Genomic DNA, 16,682 nt, shown 5'->3' on the forward strand with positions numbered 1-16,682 from the left:
AAGTGCAGGTTATTTGTTTGGTTTTGAAAAGCTGGCAGACATGTGAGAGAGCAGGGACAAAATGAACTGCGGTATTCTGACGATATTTCAATGTTGCCAAATGCCAAAAGACGTTTGCTGATCTGAAAGTAATATCGAATGCACTGCCATGGGCTAAGATTGACTTTGTCCTCAACCCTGCGTTGACCGGTTTCACACGGCTGTCATTGATATGATCCGAAATATACTTAGCACAGTGTTGAAAATAATCCTGACATCAAACTAAGCTATATTTTAATCTTAACACATTCAAGTCTCATTTAATAAGTATACTTACAAGTACACTAGTGGTGGTAAACACCTACTGTAATGTGTAGCCAGATGTCAAATATAATGTATGCATTACGATAAGTTTGTTTTTTACATCCTGCTGTTTTCCAAATTATAATGTCCTTTCATGGCTAAGTATTTATCGTCTATGACAGGATATGCTGGTAAAGTATTCAAATGAGATGCTTGTTTTTCCATAGTTTTGTGAGTGGGCCAACGCACACTAGGCACAGAGGCTGCGCTGCAAGGGATTCTGGGAGAGTCATGCATATTCAAATCCACTGCTGGACACGGTCGCCCTAAATAGGCGAGAAGCGTGCAGTACTTAGGGCGTGATTTGTGTATGTGCGCGTGTGGGTTTGTGTATGAGCGTTTGCGAGTCTGTGTTTTGCTTGTAATATCTTGTACCCCTGGCACGCATTGTACTCTTCCCCTTGCAGGCACAATTTTCACATAAGCTCCGGGCTGCTTTCACCCCTGTCTTGCCATAAGCAAGACAGATGCAGTGAAAGTGAAGCAGTGCATGAAATCAAAGAGTCTCTGATTAAACACCATTGGCCTGGAGACAGTCTGACGAGGCTGCCCTCCAACCAGCACTACCTGAGATGTTAAAAAAGGGGCGTATGAAGAGGGAGGACGCAACCAATGAAGTAGGCAAAATTGCCCTTTCAGTAACAGGATTATATTGATTATTTATTGTACTTTATGGTGTCTGATTTTCACTTATTTGGTATTTAAACAAAATGAAGACCCTGTACCAGAAGTGTATTAATTATCAGTAGTCTTATGTGAACTTATGTGAATTTTCCTCACAGCAGTCTTTGCAACTTCAGCAAATAAATCTGAATACTTAATATTTAGTAATACATAACCCTTAAAAGTACAAAACATCCAATGTTGTGCATTTGTTTATATTATTTTCATTAGCGTCATCCATATTATGAGCAAATAATTGCAGTGTTTTAGATATTTTCATAAATAAATTCCAGGTTCAATGTTTTATTGATTTAAGGATTTTGGTTGCAGTAAATTCATTCATTCATGAATTAGACTTTTTTTAAAGTATAACTAATATGTTAGTTTGTTCTGTGATACACATTTTATTTATTTATTTTTTTTTTTTAAAGAAAAGGCTTTCTTCCCCACACACATTAAGATTATTATTACTATTATTTTTAAATGTGGTTCTGACATCACGTTGGTTCATTAGCAATTGTGATCGTGTATACATTTTTAGCCAAAAGTCCAAATCAATACCACATTAGAACTGTACGCTCTCCTCACTTGAACAGAAGCGAGTGGTTTATTGGCAAACTAATCACAGAGGTCGTTAATACCAGCCAATTCTACATATCAGCAGGCAGAATGACCTGTATCTAAATGTAACAGATTTTTCTCATAAATGTTCCAAAGGAATCGTACATACAAAAACAAAACAATTTGAGTGACATGATTCTTTGTGATGACAGAAACATTGCAATCATATTAGTAGTTAAAGGTGTTCTCTTTCAGATTGTTGGTCTCCTTAGACCTCCTCACGTCTCATGTTGGTGATATTGAGGTTGTGTTACTGGATCTTGAGCATTATCTAAAGGTCATATCAATGAGTCACTGACACAGCAGCTAGCTGTGTATTAGCAGCGGTAAACAAAGCTAAGCAGCTGTCAATGTATGTTTGCAGCCTTTGTGTTGTTCATAGAGAGTTTAAGGTGAATTGTTTTATATTAAATCATTTTACACATAAAGAAATTAACAGTAAATTTGACATTTATCTATAAACAATGTGAAATTGCATAAGAATGATCCCAAGTTAGATAGTAGTGATTTAGCATTTGTTTTAAAGTTTCTAGCTTCTGTTGTTTTGAATGCATTTTCTCTTCTATTGTGGATTTCTTTAGGGTTTTTGGCATCAAAGAATGTATTGTATGTAGCCTAATGTAACTTTGTGTGAAGTACAACTTCACCCACATAGCACATAACCTCATCAGAAACAAAGAACGATATTTTGGGGGTGTTTGAAACTGCTTACATGCTACTGCCACCTGACTGTCAGAATGCTAATGCTAATGCTAAAACATAGCTAAATTTATTTCACCTCCATATATAACTCATGATGGATTGAGCAGATGCGAATCCAACAAAGCATTAGGCTACATATGGTTACTCCACAGTGAAAGTTTTGTGAACACTCTGCTGCTTGTTTATGGTGCTCTAAAGCTAATCTGTAGCTTCTTTAGCTCAACAATGTTTCACTAGAAGTATCTCATTATAACTTTTAATGAAAAATTCAGCCTTTCCAATTGAACCCTTCTGGTTGTATGCTATCTAAACTGGGGTTAGTGTAAGACCTACTATAAACTATAGGAGCAGCTATACTCATTCAATTATATATACTCACTCAAGGTACTGTTGGTGATAAAATGTGCAGTGGGAGTAAATTACAGTTGATACACTACACGCAGAAAGAGATTTGGTCTCGACAATTATGCATAAGATGGAATTGATTGTGGAAAAGATTCATTTTTGGTGTCTAAGTAATTAAAGTAGATTTTTGACCCTACGCGCTGTCTCGTAAAGGTATTTTAAATAGACAGAAAGGCAAAAGTGGGTTCTCAACAGGAGAGGATGCTGAATATAGTAATTAAATGTGCCGACAAATAGCACCAAACTCATCAACGAGAGCGTTTTTAATGAAATAACACTCTAAATGAACACTGGGAGAAAATAAAAAGTGAGCAATGGCTTTTCGTTGTACTCTGAAATTTTAATTGCCTGTCTGGAGAATATTAGATAAAGCTTGATTAGAAATAAATTGGAAATCTCCGCTGAATGCATCTGCTGATGGGAGTATTATTAAAGCAGACTGCTGTAGAGGACCAGCCCAAAATAAATAAATAAATGAAAAGTGAATCTGGAACTGATTGATTGAACACCAGCCCGTTTTTCCTAGTAGAGATTAAAAAACTTTGATAGACATGAAGGGACTTCTCTCTCTCTCGCTCTCTCTCTCTCTCTCTGAAGAATCTTGCCTTTATTTATTTAGTAGTTTGTCTGTTTTAATTTTATTTTTTTGTTTATGGATAACCATTTTGGTAACTGTCAGACATGTCCCATCAAAGCAACAGGTGATAAAAGTATTTTAACTATATATATATATCTGGCAGAAATGGTAAAAGTAGTATGCTAGTGTGCTATTCTGAATTCAGCACAAGTTTCTGTTTCAACCAATAAGCAACACTAGCCTGGAAATCCAGACCCAAATCCGAAAGATTAAGGGTCCTGGCATTGAGTAATGAAAATCGCCCTACTCGAGGGGCGGCACCAAGCATGCATTTGAAAATCTCACTGCACGCAACTGGATAACACTACGACCAATCACAACAATACACAGGGTGACGTATCCAGAGCCCCATACGCTTAGCTACCAGCGGAGCTAACTGGTAGATTAGACTCTTGCCGTATCCGGTCGGCAAAACAGCAAAAACGTCCTTCTTTTTTTTGAACGATTCGAGCGCCGTCTTCTGTTCCTCTTTTAGATAAAAAGCCAAGTCTAACTCGTTCATTGTAGCAGCCAAATCCATTTCAAACAACTGGTGTTCATCCATAGCCATCTTGCAATGTTTACTAATGACTTCAACATCGCAGCGCTGTCGTCCTTTAGCTCGCCTAAATCAGATACGTGATTGGTGCAGCTCGGCTACATGGGCATAGTTAATGAGCATCATTACACAATGCCAGAGCAAATTCAAATTGTGCTCTCGCGAGAACTCTGGATTCCCAGGGTAAAGCAACACTACATTTTATCGGTTGCATGGTTACTATTTCTGTAGAGTTGTCTTGAGTAGCTCTACCCACATTGGAAATGTATTGGACTAAAATCCTGATGCTAATGCTTCTCAAGCATTAAACCTGGACTGACTATAAAAGTTGGGAAACATTTGATATTATAAGACAAATCTTGTGAAGATGCCATCTGAAGAAGCATCACATAAGCCATGCACAAGGTATATGATTTACTTTTTCTTATTTTTTGCCATTTTGTTGTAGCAGAAGTGGCTAAGTGTGCTAAAGCTAGCTGCAACACATCAAGTGCGTTTGAAACGTCATTTCCTTCAAATGAACAACAACAAATGCTTCCATGTGTTTCATTTGAGATGTCACTATTGTTAAAAAATTCAGATGGCAAAGTACATAATGTACAATGTAACTGCGCAACGTATGCATAATTTGGGGATGCAGCTTTCCAATCTTCAGCAGTGCAATGCGAGGCTTGACAGAACCCGCCCACACACAGTTCTGATTGGCTGAGATGTTTGCTTTCAGTGTCGCTGGTCATGACGTGCCTGGTTAGGATGCGATGTAAAAGACAAGTCGGTATTTACATAACACTAAATGGGTGTGTAAGTCCATGAAGAGGTCAAATTGACAAAGAGGTCAAGCAATTAAAAGACATAGACCTTAAAAAGTATCTGAGAACAACGTGAAGAGCCTCGTTCTCTCTTCCTCCTCATTACATATGTCTTCCTCATGTATAAGTGCGACCTCTGACTTTTCCCCCTGATTTATTTCCCGTGTCTGTCGTCATCATTGGTTCCTAGCTGCCGTTAGCACCCAATTAAACTTAAAGGTCTGTGAGAAGAATCCGACTGAAAAATTATTTGAGCCCCCTAATTATATAATTTCCACCTCTGCCTCACATAAATTCCAGCTACGCTTTTAATGGCCTTTAGTACTTGTTCAGCAACTTATAAATTTCAGTGATCCTTGGAAAAGGAGTGAGGAGATGTGCTTTGTAGACGAATCCCGCCATTGCAGAGACTCTGTAATGCTTCCTGCTGACCTTTGGGCGGTAAAGCAGATTTATTAGGCAGTGAACTGCATTTTCCACTGCAAGAGGATGGCGGGCACGTACACCCACTCTTGCCAAGATGTCATCACTGTATGTGAAATCATTTTAATATGGAGTAATGTAAACTCTTTCAAAGTTATGCATGTTCAGAGTATAACATATAATATAAAATAAATTATAAATGAATTTTATGTATTGTAAATACATTGGTGCAATTGTCCAGCATGATTTAATTAGAATTCAAAAGTGTTTGTATGAAATGCTTACATTTAGGTTTTGTAGTTTTGGATATAATACAATATGGACAACAATAAACCAATCACTTCTATTCAAGCGAGGGGAGCGTACAAGTTGACATCTAAAACATAAAACCATTTTTATTAGATAAAATCCAAGAGAAACTCACAGGAGAATAACTTGGAAATAACTTACAACCACTACACAAACGAGACCGAACCCTGAACAAAAAGAACTTAAGTACACATGAAGGGTAATCAACTGAAGAGAAACAGGTGTATGGAAATAATTAACAACCAACATAACTCATTCACTACTCTCATCCTCCTTGAAGTTAGACATCAACCTTCTTAGGATTCCTCAATCAATTCATTATAAACAATATAACAAGATTATTTTATTTTTTTATATAACAGAATGCCTGTTTTCCCATTCGTTTTTTGTAAAAAATTATATAGGGTCGCTAACGACCCGAGGTGTGTAACAGTGTAAGTATATTTTTTCTGCACAACAAAAATTCATCGATTTACTGCAGAGCAAGTACTGAACTCGTTAGTGTCACTGTCACTTGATGGTGGATCTGGTGAAGAAGCTGTCAGCAATCAAAATATTGATTTTGAAGATGTTGAAAATGATAGTTTTGAGAATATGTTTGAGATTGTGAATATGAGCCAGATGCTGAATGTACTGGGAAATGAGCTCTGAAGAGGACAGTGATGATGGTATAGCTTTAAAACATCTCAAACTGAACTCTTACAAGCTCCAAAAGGCAACAAAATATGCTTTATTTTATTCTTCTGTAATTATTACTGCAATATCAGGAGAGTTTTATATTATCGTGACAGGTAGAGATCCATCCGTGTTAGATATAGATACGGTAAAGACCTGAATATGTAATAATAATGATTGGCAAAGCATGTATCGTGCATTTAAAGGTTAATAGGCAGATAAATACACAGTGATAATTTTAGGTACAATTTTATTAATACATTTTTTTGAGTTTTGAATTGAGTTGATATGATGGCATTGCGCATATTTAATTATTCTCATGGATTAAACACAACAAATCAACGTATTAATAGCATGAATTCGGTATTTTATGAACCTAAAAAGATTTGAAATCATTTATGACTATAAAGTTGTAGTCTGTTTTAGATTCTTTAACTGTGTTGTTAATATTGTATTTTTCAGTGTCTCTGCAAGAAATTAGTGAACCTGGTGCTAAAACAATGCAGACAGCACATGCAAATAATCAGTGGCCGAAATTAATTTTCAATGAATTCCCATATGAAATCTTTCTTTTTCTGTCAATTTCAAAGACTGATTCGATAGATCAAAACAACCCCCCCCCCCCCCCCCAACCCCCAACCCCCAACAAACACACACAAACAAACAAACTCACCTTTCTAGAAATGACCGGTCTGTTTATGCCTGTAATTGGCTTGGCTTGATGTTTTCAATACAAGGAGGAACAAAAGGCCGTTTTGGTGAAATAAGTAGCCCAGGATAACAGTAGCCATCAGGGTGACAGGCAGGGCAGGAGGTCAGCAGACTGCAGAGCATGTTCAGTGGGGCGCTGGGTAATAGAGGACACTGGGGACACTCCAGCCCAGTCGGCCATGAGAGAGAGAGAGAGAGTCTGTGTTTTAATAAGACAGACACACACTGAGGTATCAGCGCTAAAAGAAAAAAAAATGAGAGAGAAAAAAAATAGAAAGTTACTTTTTTTTACTAATACCAGCCATGTATTCCTGCTGATTCTAGACGGGTGTTAGGGGGTCAGTAATGTGGCATTCTCATTTTTTTCCCCTTACAAATCTATTGATTTATAAAAAAAATAAATAAAAAAAATTTAATTCATACATACAATTACTTGAATGCACATCTTAGTCATGTTTTCAATTTCATGAAATTGAAAGGGATAAAGTAAAAAAAAAAAAAATGTTATATCATAATGGATAAAAAATCTTTATTAAAAACAAATTCTTATGAAATAGTTTGGCTGCCAATATTATTTTTTTTGGCATTAATATTTCTTAGGAAAAATACAGTGAAGTATATTAATAAAATTAATACAGTATAATATAATATAATATAATATAATATAATATAATATAATATAATATAATATAATATAATATAAACTATGGCATCTAATTGGGTCAAACATTTTCAAGTTATAAAACAAGACAGCAAAAGAGAATCATCATCACCACCTTCTCACATGTGTTTTCTTCACAAATATAACTCACAGTCTGGATCAGGTTAATGTGATTCTCTTGTTGGTGTGAGAGTGAGATATAGTTATTGTGTCTCAATGTTTTTCCTTTTCCCTTTTCCTCCATTTTGATAACATTGATTAGACGAGGGGAAAAAAAGGAGAGATAGAGAAGGAGAGAGAGGTGAAGATGCCGACATTCTATCACGGCAGACACATATTGACTGGCAGTCTGAAACTAGTCACTCACTCATCAGGGCTGGCTGGGCTGATTGAGTTGCCAGGAGCGCGTAAATGAGGCCTCCATCCACTGCGCTTTGAAATGAACTGCAATCTTTTTCGGGCCTTGTTGTTTGGGCAGCTGAGAGAAAGAAAACGACAGAGAGGGAAAGAAAGAGAGGGGGATGGAGATGGATTTAAAACCCTAGAGTATGGAGGAGAATAAGTTTATCGAAAGAAAAGGGTGAGAGAAGATAAAACGTGTGCAATAATGAGCAAATCTGAAATGGTGGAGCTGATGTGTTTTGGGACAAGTAATTTTAAGTACTGGGACAAAGGCTACTAACAGGACAAATTTTATGTATTAAGGAATTATTTTGGATGAGTCTTAAGTATTTGCTTATGTTTGAGACCTATCTCTTCCATTGCCTCGTAAAATCTGTGTTTCCATTGCCTGGCACTAGTACTGTCAGATAAATAATGTGTCAAACATTCAGTATATTATAAAATTACATTATTTTGAAAAATAAATTAACTGAGACTACAGGATGGGTTTTTAGTTCCATCTATTAATTTTCTACAATAGTAAGACATTAGAAAATGCATGATAAAATAATAATATTTTTCATATCACACATATATTAAATGCAATTGCCATTTTGTTGATTTAACTTCTTCCTTCAGTCAAGACATTTCCTTTTTTCTTAAGATTATACATAATATGGTCACGCTTTAGTTTGGGGAACACATAATCACTATTAATACGAGTCTACAACTTTTACCTCAATAAACTACTAATTTACTGCTTATTAATAGTTAGTAGTTGTTGCAGTGGTTAGGTTAAGGTATTGGGTAGGTTTAAGGTATGTAAAATATGGCATTAATATGTGCTTTATAAGTAACTTAGCCCTACCAATAAAAGCCAATATGATAGTAATATGCAAGCTAATAAGCAACTTAAAAGGTAACTCTCGCCAAAATGCAACATGTGGTCTTTTTGTTAATCTACCTGAGGCAAACTTTTGTTCAAAAGCATAATTAGAATGGCAAACGCCACTTTTAAGTTTGACCGTATTTTCGTTTTCGGTCAAATTGCCTTTTGAATGGCACTTCTATCATAGCATCAAAAATCACTATTTTTAAAACACTAAGAAGGCTCGACACAACATGAAACTTTGCTCGAAGTATCACCAGGGGCTCTACACATGAACTCGGGCATTGAGAACATTGTTTGTGTACACAGAGTTTACTAAAAAGAAAGATTTTGAACAACTCACTGTAGCTGTGTCCGCCGGCATTTTGTCAGTCAAAAATAGTCGATCTCCGAATGCGAATGAACTGACTCTGAATTTTAGTATTGTTTCTTATATGATGAGGATCCTTTTTTCAAATACAAGGTCAATATTGATTTTCACTAACGACAAAACAACAAATTATCCGTGAATTTGTTTGGAACTAAGCTTAAGGAGCTTTCCATATTTACTCTCCTGTCTCCTCCCTGATATTTTGCATTCGGAGATCGACTATTTTTGACTGTCAAAATGTAAACTCTGTGTACACAAACAATGAACGAAAATACGGTCAAACTTAAAACTGGCGTTTCTGTGATATAGTGATTTGTATGTTTATTAATTTCTTCAAATGCATTATAGAATTGTTCAATGTTATTTTCTTGATATTGCTAATATTGTTTGAATGTTTATTTGTGCTTTAGGTAAACGAAATAAGTAAGAGCGTTATGTGCATTAATTCATTTAATTATTTTTATTTGGCATACCAGCGTGATGACGTCATCGCACACTTCGGTATGTGGCGCGCGCCCGTGATACGCTCCATTCAGAATCAATACACTGCAATCACTGCAGCGCTCTCATTTATTTTATTTTTCTTTAATCTTTTTGTACTTCTTCTTCAGGTAACTTAAAACACTTCGGTCTTGAGTAGTAACATTGTTTAATGCAACACTGATGAGTTGTACGGATTGAAAGTAGTTCATTTTAGTTTAGTGATAGTGTGTCATGTGTTAGCATTTCTGAGCACATGGTTAGCATGGATGCCTCGCGATTAGCGCGTTAGCCCGCTATACACAAGAGAGAGTTATTTAAGTCAACATTGTTTGAACGTATAAGAGTTTATGATGTTGTTTCAGTTTTATGAGTTATCTGAAACTTGCACATTTGGGTAATTAACTCCTTCATGTCTGTGAATTGAGTTATGCATTTCAATAGTTTTCATCAATCTCGTAAGTGACTTTATTGTAGGAAATACATTGGACGATGGAGTGAACATTGGTTAGACATGAGCATGCAATTGATATCTCAGCTGCATTGTTGTCATCAATTTCATACTGTCATTTAGTGGGTTCGGGTAAATATTCAGTCTGAAAATGTGTTTTCTCTTTGTAAAGAACAAGTGTCACTGCCAGTTGTAAATGCCGTACGTCTCTAGTGTGATGAGACATGCTTGAAGTTACCTATATTTACAACTAGTCATTACTTTATAAGAAAAGTGTTATATGCACACTGATAATGTAATGTACTGAGCATCTGTTATACATGTATGTTTTTATTATTTGCCATTCAGAATCAATACACTGTTAAAGAAGCAATCACTTTAGCGCTCTCTTTTATTTTATTCTTCTTTAATCTTTTTGTACTTCTTCTTCAGAGGTAGCCTACTACATTTCCATCCTAATTATGCTTGTAAACGAAAGTTTGCCTTGGGTAGATTAACAAAAAGACCTTAGGTTGCATTTTGGCGAGAGTTACCCTTTAATAGAGTGAATTGGTCCCCATATAAAGAAAGTGGATTGTGAGGGATAATGCAATATCATAACTTTGTTATAATAAAGAAATAAAGGCACACTTATATTATTAACATTCATTAATGAAATTAATTTTCTACTTTGACAAGGAAATAAAACAACTTGGACACCTAGCCTATTGTTTTCATAATACTGATTAGATCACTATAACATAACAAAACATTGATGTGCATATAGAGCCCTTAGAAAGAAAGAAACACATGGATGTTTATATTTTATGTGTATTTCTCCACCTCATTTCTCTTTTCCTCTAGGAGTCACCATAGTCTGCTTTCTCTCAGGTCCTGGACTGTGCCCTCACATTTTACCTTTCATGACCTCACTAACACTGGCCCAGACCTCAGTTAGTGCAACTAAAACGGGTGGACAAAGGTTTGTGTTCTCAGTGTTTCCTGAAAGCTTCTCTATGTCTCTCTCTATTCCTCTGAATTTTCAATTGAGTGCTCTTTATTGGTTGGACAAAACGAATGGACATTTGCTTTGACATAAGGTTTGCCAATTCAAAAGTTTGGAGTCAGTGAGAAATCTGCATTTATTTGATCAAAATAGAGTAAAAACAGTAACACTGTGAAATATTATTACAATTTAAAATAACTGTTTTCTATTTAAATGTTTTAAAATGTAAATCATTCATGTGGTGGCAAAACTGAATTTTTAGCTGTCATCACTCCACTCTTCGGTGTCACATGATCCTTCAGAAATCATTCTAAAAGCTCAAGAAACATTTCTTCTTATGAATGTTGAAAACACATGTGCTGCTTTTTATGATATATTTTTGATGAAGGGAAAGTTAAAAAGAATAACATTTATTTAAAACAAATTTGTACAAATTTAAACATCTTTACTGTCACTTTTAATCAGTTGAATGCATCCTTGCTAAATACAATTATTAATTTATTTTATTTTTACTTTCTTTTAATCTTTTTGACCCCAAATCTTTGAATGGTAGTGTAGAAGAAAGTCAAATAAAAATAATGTATTGCAATGCTACTGTATTAAAATGACATATCAATGGTGCAAAATCAAAAATACATTTAAGTAAAAAAAAACTGGTGCAGAGTAACAAAGAAAGTAGCAATTAAAACATTTAAATATAAAGACACACACTGTGCTACCACACAGCTGTCCAATGAGATGAGGAGTTTTGTTTATTAACCCATTAAGGGCCCTATCTTACACCAGGCGCAATGCAATGTTTTTTGCTAGTTTCAGTCTGATGCAGTTATCATTTTCATGTCCTGCGCCACGTTGTTTAAATAGCAAATGTATTTGCACCGATTTGTGCACCAATGGGCGTGCTGGTCTGAAAACGAGGTGTGTTCTGGCGCATTGTTGGCACATTGCTATTTTGAGGCAACAGAAATAGACTGTGCCATTGACCAACTGAAACCTGGTCTAAACTCAATGAATAAATATATATATATGTTTTTGTTATTTAATGATGTTAGTAATATTTTTGCTATTTAAAGATGTTAGTAATGTGCGCCTCTGGAGACGGCTTCAGCCTTTCCACTATCAAATTCCGTCATGTAAATAGCGAATCTGTCATGGTGCGAGCTCAACTGGCATTTAAAGAGAATGGAAGATGAGACTCTGATTAGTTTAACGCATGTAAATCCCAAAACACACCCATTACTCATTAAAGCAGCACTCAGTAGCTTCGGGATTTCTTCGCTGTATTCTCGCTTTTTGCTCGCAGGTTTCTCTCTAGAGCTCCCCCCACAGCTTCGGAATAGATATTTGACAACACTGTTGTAAAAACTCGTTGGTGATTCTCCAGAGGCTAGTAGATCAACGACATCAAAGCAGATGGGTCATTCTTTAAAACGTCTTCTTCATTCGGGTTCGGACAGCGTGAGGGAGCGCAATAATGACAGCATTTTAGCAGATTTCTTTTGGCCGTAAAGCAATTGTTTACATCGCGAGACCTGATATCACGCGAGACTTCCTGACGCGGCGGCCGGCGGCCCGCCGGCTCAAAGTTGCAAGTGCGTATTTTCCGCTCACGGGCACCAGGGGGGTGCGAAACGACCACCATTCAACCCGAAATAAGTAATATAACCATTCCAATCCATTTTTCCCTTCGTTAAACTAGCAAAAGTGGATTCGGACACGCCCTAATTGAACTTGCGCCCTGTGCTTTAGACCATGTGCTTAGATCACTAAAATAGAGCCCTTAATGTGTTTTTCTGTTTAATTTATTGGTAAAAAGTTATCCATATATCAGTGTACTTCATGTATTCGGCAGGTCGGTCTCAATTTACCTTGATCGCAGTGTTGACACAAGCTTTCTTCCTGTGGCAGCCATGTTTTCCTGTGTCTGCCCTTTTCTATAGTGAGGTTGTTCCTCTGAGTCTCTCTCTGTCTCACTATCTCAGCTCACTGGAGATGCATAGACTGTGTGCAGCTAATTATAGTTAATGAAAGCTTGTTGGTGTATGAGATAGAAGAGCAGAAAAGAAGAAGAGTTCACGCTGAGGGTAGATGTCAACTGGCTTGAACCGGAGGGTATCGCACAATTTGTTTAAACCTGGAGAAACTCTCTCTGCATGATCGTTTTCCTTTGGGGTCCGTTTCCGATTTTTTTGTCTTCTTAAAAATATTGTAAATTGACTTGTCTTCATTAGGTTAATGAAAGGGCTCCTGTGTTTATCTTTTAAACAGATAATCTAATCGCTTACTTCCTGTCTCTGAAGATCATTTCAACACGAGTCGCTTACAGTGAAATGTTTTTTCATTTGCGCGACGTGCGGTGAAGTATGCAAGGTGTGTGTTAAGACGCCGTGTATGTGTGTGACGTAGCCATCCGTGACTGATAGCAACACTTCCTGTGTTCTCAGTAAGCACGCAGGGGGTAAAGGATTAGGATAAACACACTGACTCCAGGGCATTGGAGTGTGTTTTCCAAACGGGCGGTCCATAGGGCAAACTAACTGTGCTGTAATGTGAACAGTAGGGTGTTGATGGTGGGGCCGGGGAAGGAGTGAGGTGAAGCTCGGAGGGGGCCGTAAACCCTGAAAGCGGGAGGAAAACATGGATTTGTCTGGCCATGTTTTAAAAAAGCCAGTGACTGCACTATAAATCAGCTGTGCTTGTGAAATGTCCGTGACATTGGCCTTCACCCCTGGGCCCTATAGAAATCAGAGCAGCAGTAAAACTAAAGTACCTACACACACTGTCCGCCGAAACCCCACTGCTAACGCACACACATACAGTGTTTCAACACTGAATGGACTTAAACATCACACATAACACAGTAACTTCTTTTTAAAGGGATAGTGCACTCAAAAAACAACAACATTCTGTCATTATTTATTCGTCCTCATGTCGTTCCAAACCTGACCTGACTGACTTTTTCTTCTGCGTTTTTTTTTTTTTTTTTTATGGAACATTTTCTGAAACAATTCAAAGAAAACACTGAAAAACACCACAAAAAGTGTTGATAATCTCCAGTGAGCTGTTAATTCAACAACCACTGCAACTGAATCAGTGAGTCATTGAAGAGTTTGATTTGTGAAAGAATCATTCATTCCAATTTTTTTGAACCAGATCAGATGACTTGTTCATTGATCAGAACTTTTTTAGTTCTGGTGTTTTCTTTGTCTCTTTTTTTTGTAGCAGTGAAGCATCTTCATACTCTCATTTTGTGTTCCACTAAAAATAAATAATAATGAAATAAGACTATATGAGTTAGGAATGAGTGCAATTGAGTAAATAATGTCAAAGTGCACTGTTGATCAACAGCCCAGTTGAGCACAGCCTTTGACTTGGGAAACTAACTGTCACACATCCGCATGTTTCTGTTTTGATGTGTGCACATTTCTGACGGCTTGTACCGGTGTATTTGAGCTGTTGGACATTTGCAACTTCAGCTTCCATTAACAACTGAATTAACATGTGAGAGACAAAGCAAATCTGACATCACGGACTTGATTAAGAAGTTAGGGGAAAATTGGCACATGCCCAGAACAGTCTGACTCTTGTCACTTGACTCCCAGGCATTCAGATGGGATGGGTAATAGAAATTACACAACATCCGTCCGTTCATACATACATCCATCCATCCATCCGTATTTCTTTTTAATATGTAAGGTGATGCAATGTTTTTTTCATTACTTAGAGTAATTTAATTCAAAAAGTGCTTTGCAGATACAATTAACATACTTTTTTTATCAAATGAAACATATGGAACTCTGTACACTAAGCACTGTATTGGATGAATGCTCATGTTATTATAAATAACATCATAAATCTTAGTGATAATGCCCCCCTCATGTTTCAGAATGGAGCTGATGAATGCTACCTGCGCTGGCCTGACCGCAGCAACATGTGGCAGCGAGAGCCGCACACTTTTAGCTGATGTCCCTATAGAGGCCTGTAACATGTGAAGTTTTACGGGGCAGCCTGTAAAGTGTAACGTGGCTCTTAAAGTAAATCAACTTCCATTTTCACTCCTCCCTCTCCCTCCATCTCTCCCTCAGACACACGAGCCAGACTAATTCTTTCCTCACAGGAACACTCCTGAGCTTCAGTTAAGCTTGGCCGCTGTTTGCTTCTATATTCATGTGTCCTGTCCTTTCTATTTCCTCCCTCAGATGCTGTCCATCCATCCCACATCTGTCCTCCAAGTAGCCCGAGACAAGTGGACACATCCAATAAATCACTTGACCGAAACTTTTCTTTTTGTCCAGATCTCAACTCCAACCTAAACACAAACACACGCACACACATACTCTCCTACCTTTCACCCCATACTTCTTTTTTCCTGCTGAAGTCACTTAAATAGAAGGATCGCAGTGGGAGACATAATGTGCAGGAGTAATAAGGTGATCCCGGCTGGGGTCACGGCTCAAGCGCGCTCTGTGCTCGGCTGCTCGGGCTCTGGGCTCTATGCGAGTTAATGGCCTGTGGTCAGTGAGCCAGAGGGCCCATAAAGACCCCATGCACTTCGCGCTCGCACCCCTCTGCCGTCGTAGACACTGCTGATCCCATCCAGATAACTACTCTAACTGCACACAATCTCCGCTGTGGATTTCACACAGTGAGCACCAGTAAATCAAGAAGCACTTATCAGCTCATTTCACATGCCCTTCAAGTTTGATCACGATCTGCACACCTGTGCGTCAAAAGGCATACACGCACATTAGCGCATTATGACACTCAGTGTATTATTAACTCTGCTGAATGTATGCAGTGTAATGCTTTAAACATTCTAAGAAATTTAGAGATAAAACTATTACTAAAAAGATACATTTCGTCATTTACATTGTCTAGGGCTCTTCTGATTCATATATATATAAAAATATGGTTTTCTTACTATATCACATCAATTCGTCAGTACCTTGAGACTATTTATTTGTTTGTTTGTTTTAAATATATACAATATTTAATATTATTATTATTAGCACTATTATTATTATTATTGTCATCAATATTATTATACTTTTCTCCTTATTTTTAGTCCTCTTCTTATTAAATTGTTAAAAAAAATTATTACTTATCAAGGGATACTACTACTACTTATAATAAGAAGAATATATTATTATTATTATTATTAGAAGTAGTAGTAGTATACCATCCCATAATTAATCATATAATAATTGGGAATTAATATTATTAATAGTAAATTAGAAGAATATGATTAAGTAAAATAATGATTACTATTTCCTATTAATATTTATTATTATATTATTAATTATGGGATATTTAATTATAATTACTAGAATTAAAAGTGAAAAAAAACCAACATCTGAAATGATCTAAAACTAAATTGAAATTAAAATTAAATTAAAAAATAATTGATTAAACGCAAAACTATAACCTTGGGTTGCACAAAGCCAAATTGTAAATGTACAATAAAAAAAAAAAAAATAGCCTTAACACAGAAATGTAGCTGATTATTTAGAATTAATCTCAATGTGGTGTATTTGGAGAGTGGAAGAGAAGAACGGGGAGGGAGGAGTGTCTGTTAATGGCTGTATGTAAGGGAGGGGGGTAATGAGGCCATGCAGGGGAGGTGTGAGAGT

The 16,682-nt window shown here is 36.7% G+C and overlaps 1 long non-coding RNA gene across 2 annotated transcripts; it reads left to right on the forward strand.

Moving 5' to 3' along the window:
- The first annotated feature begins 9,551 nt into the window (after positions 1 to 9,551).
- Positions 9,552 to 15,361, forward strand: LOC307173525. Of its 2 annotated transcripts, none has more exons than XR_013823869.1 (4): positions 9,552 to 9,747; positions 10,911 to 11,028; positions 14,939 to 15,086; positions 15,252 to 15,361. It is a non-coding gene; the product is annotated as an uncharacterized lncRNA (long non-coding RNA). The 2 variants fall into 2 exon arrangements; XR_013823870.1 differs by having other exon boundaries at positions 10,938 to 11,028; positions 15,252 to 15,360.
- Positions 15,362 to 16,682: the final 1,321 nt, after the last annotated feature.

The sequence above is a fragment of the Squalius cephalus genome (genome assembly GCF_949319135.1).
Source record: "Squalius cephalus genome assembly, chromosome: 16".
Classification (NCBI taxonomy): domain Eukaryota; kingdom Metazoa; phylum Chordata; class Actinopteri; order Cypriniformes; family Leuciscidae; genus Squalius; species Squalius cephalus.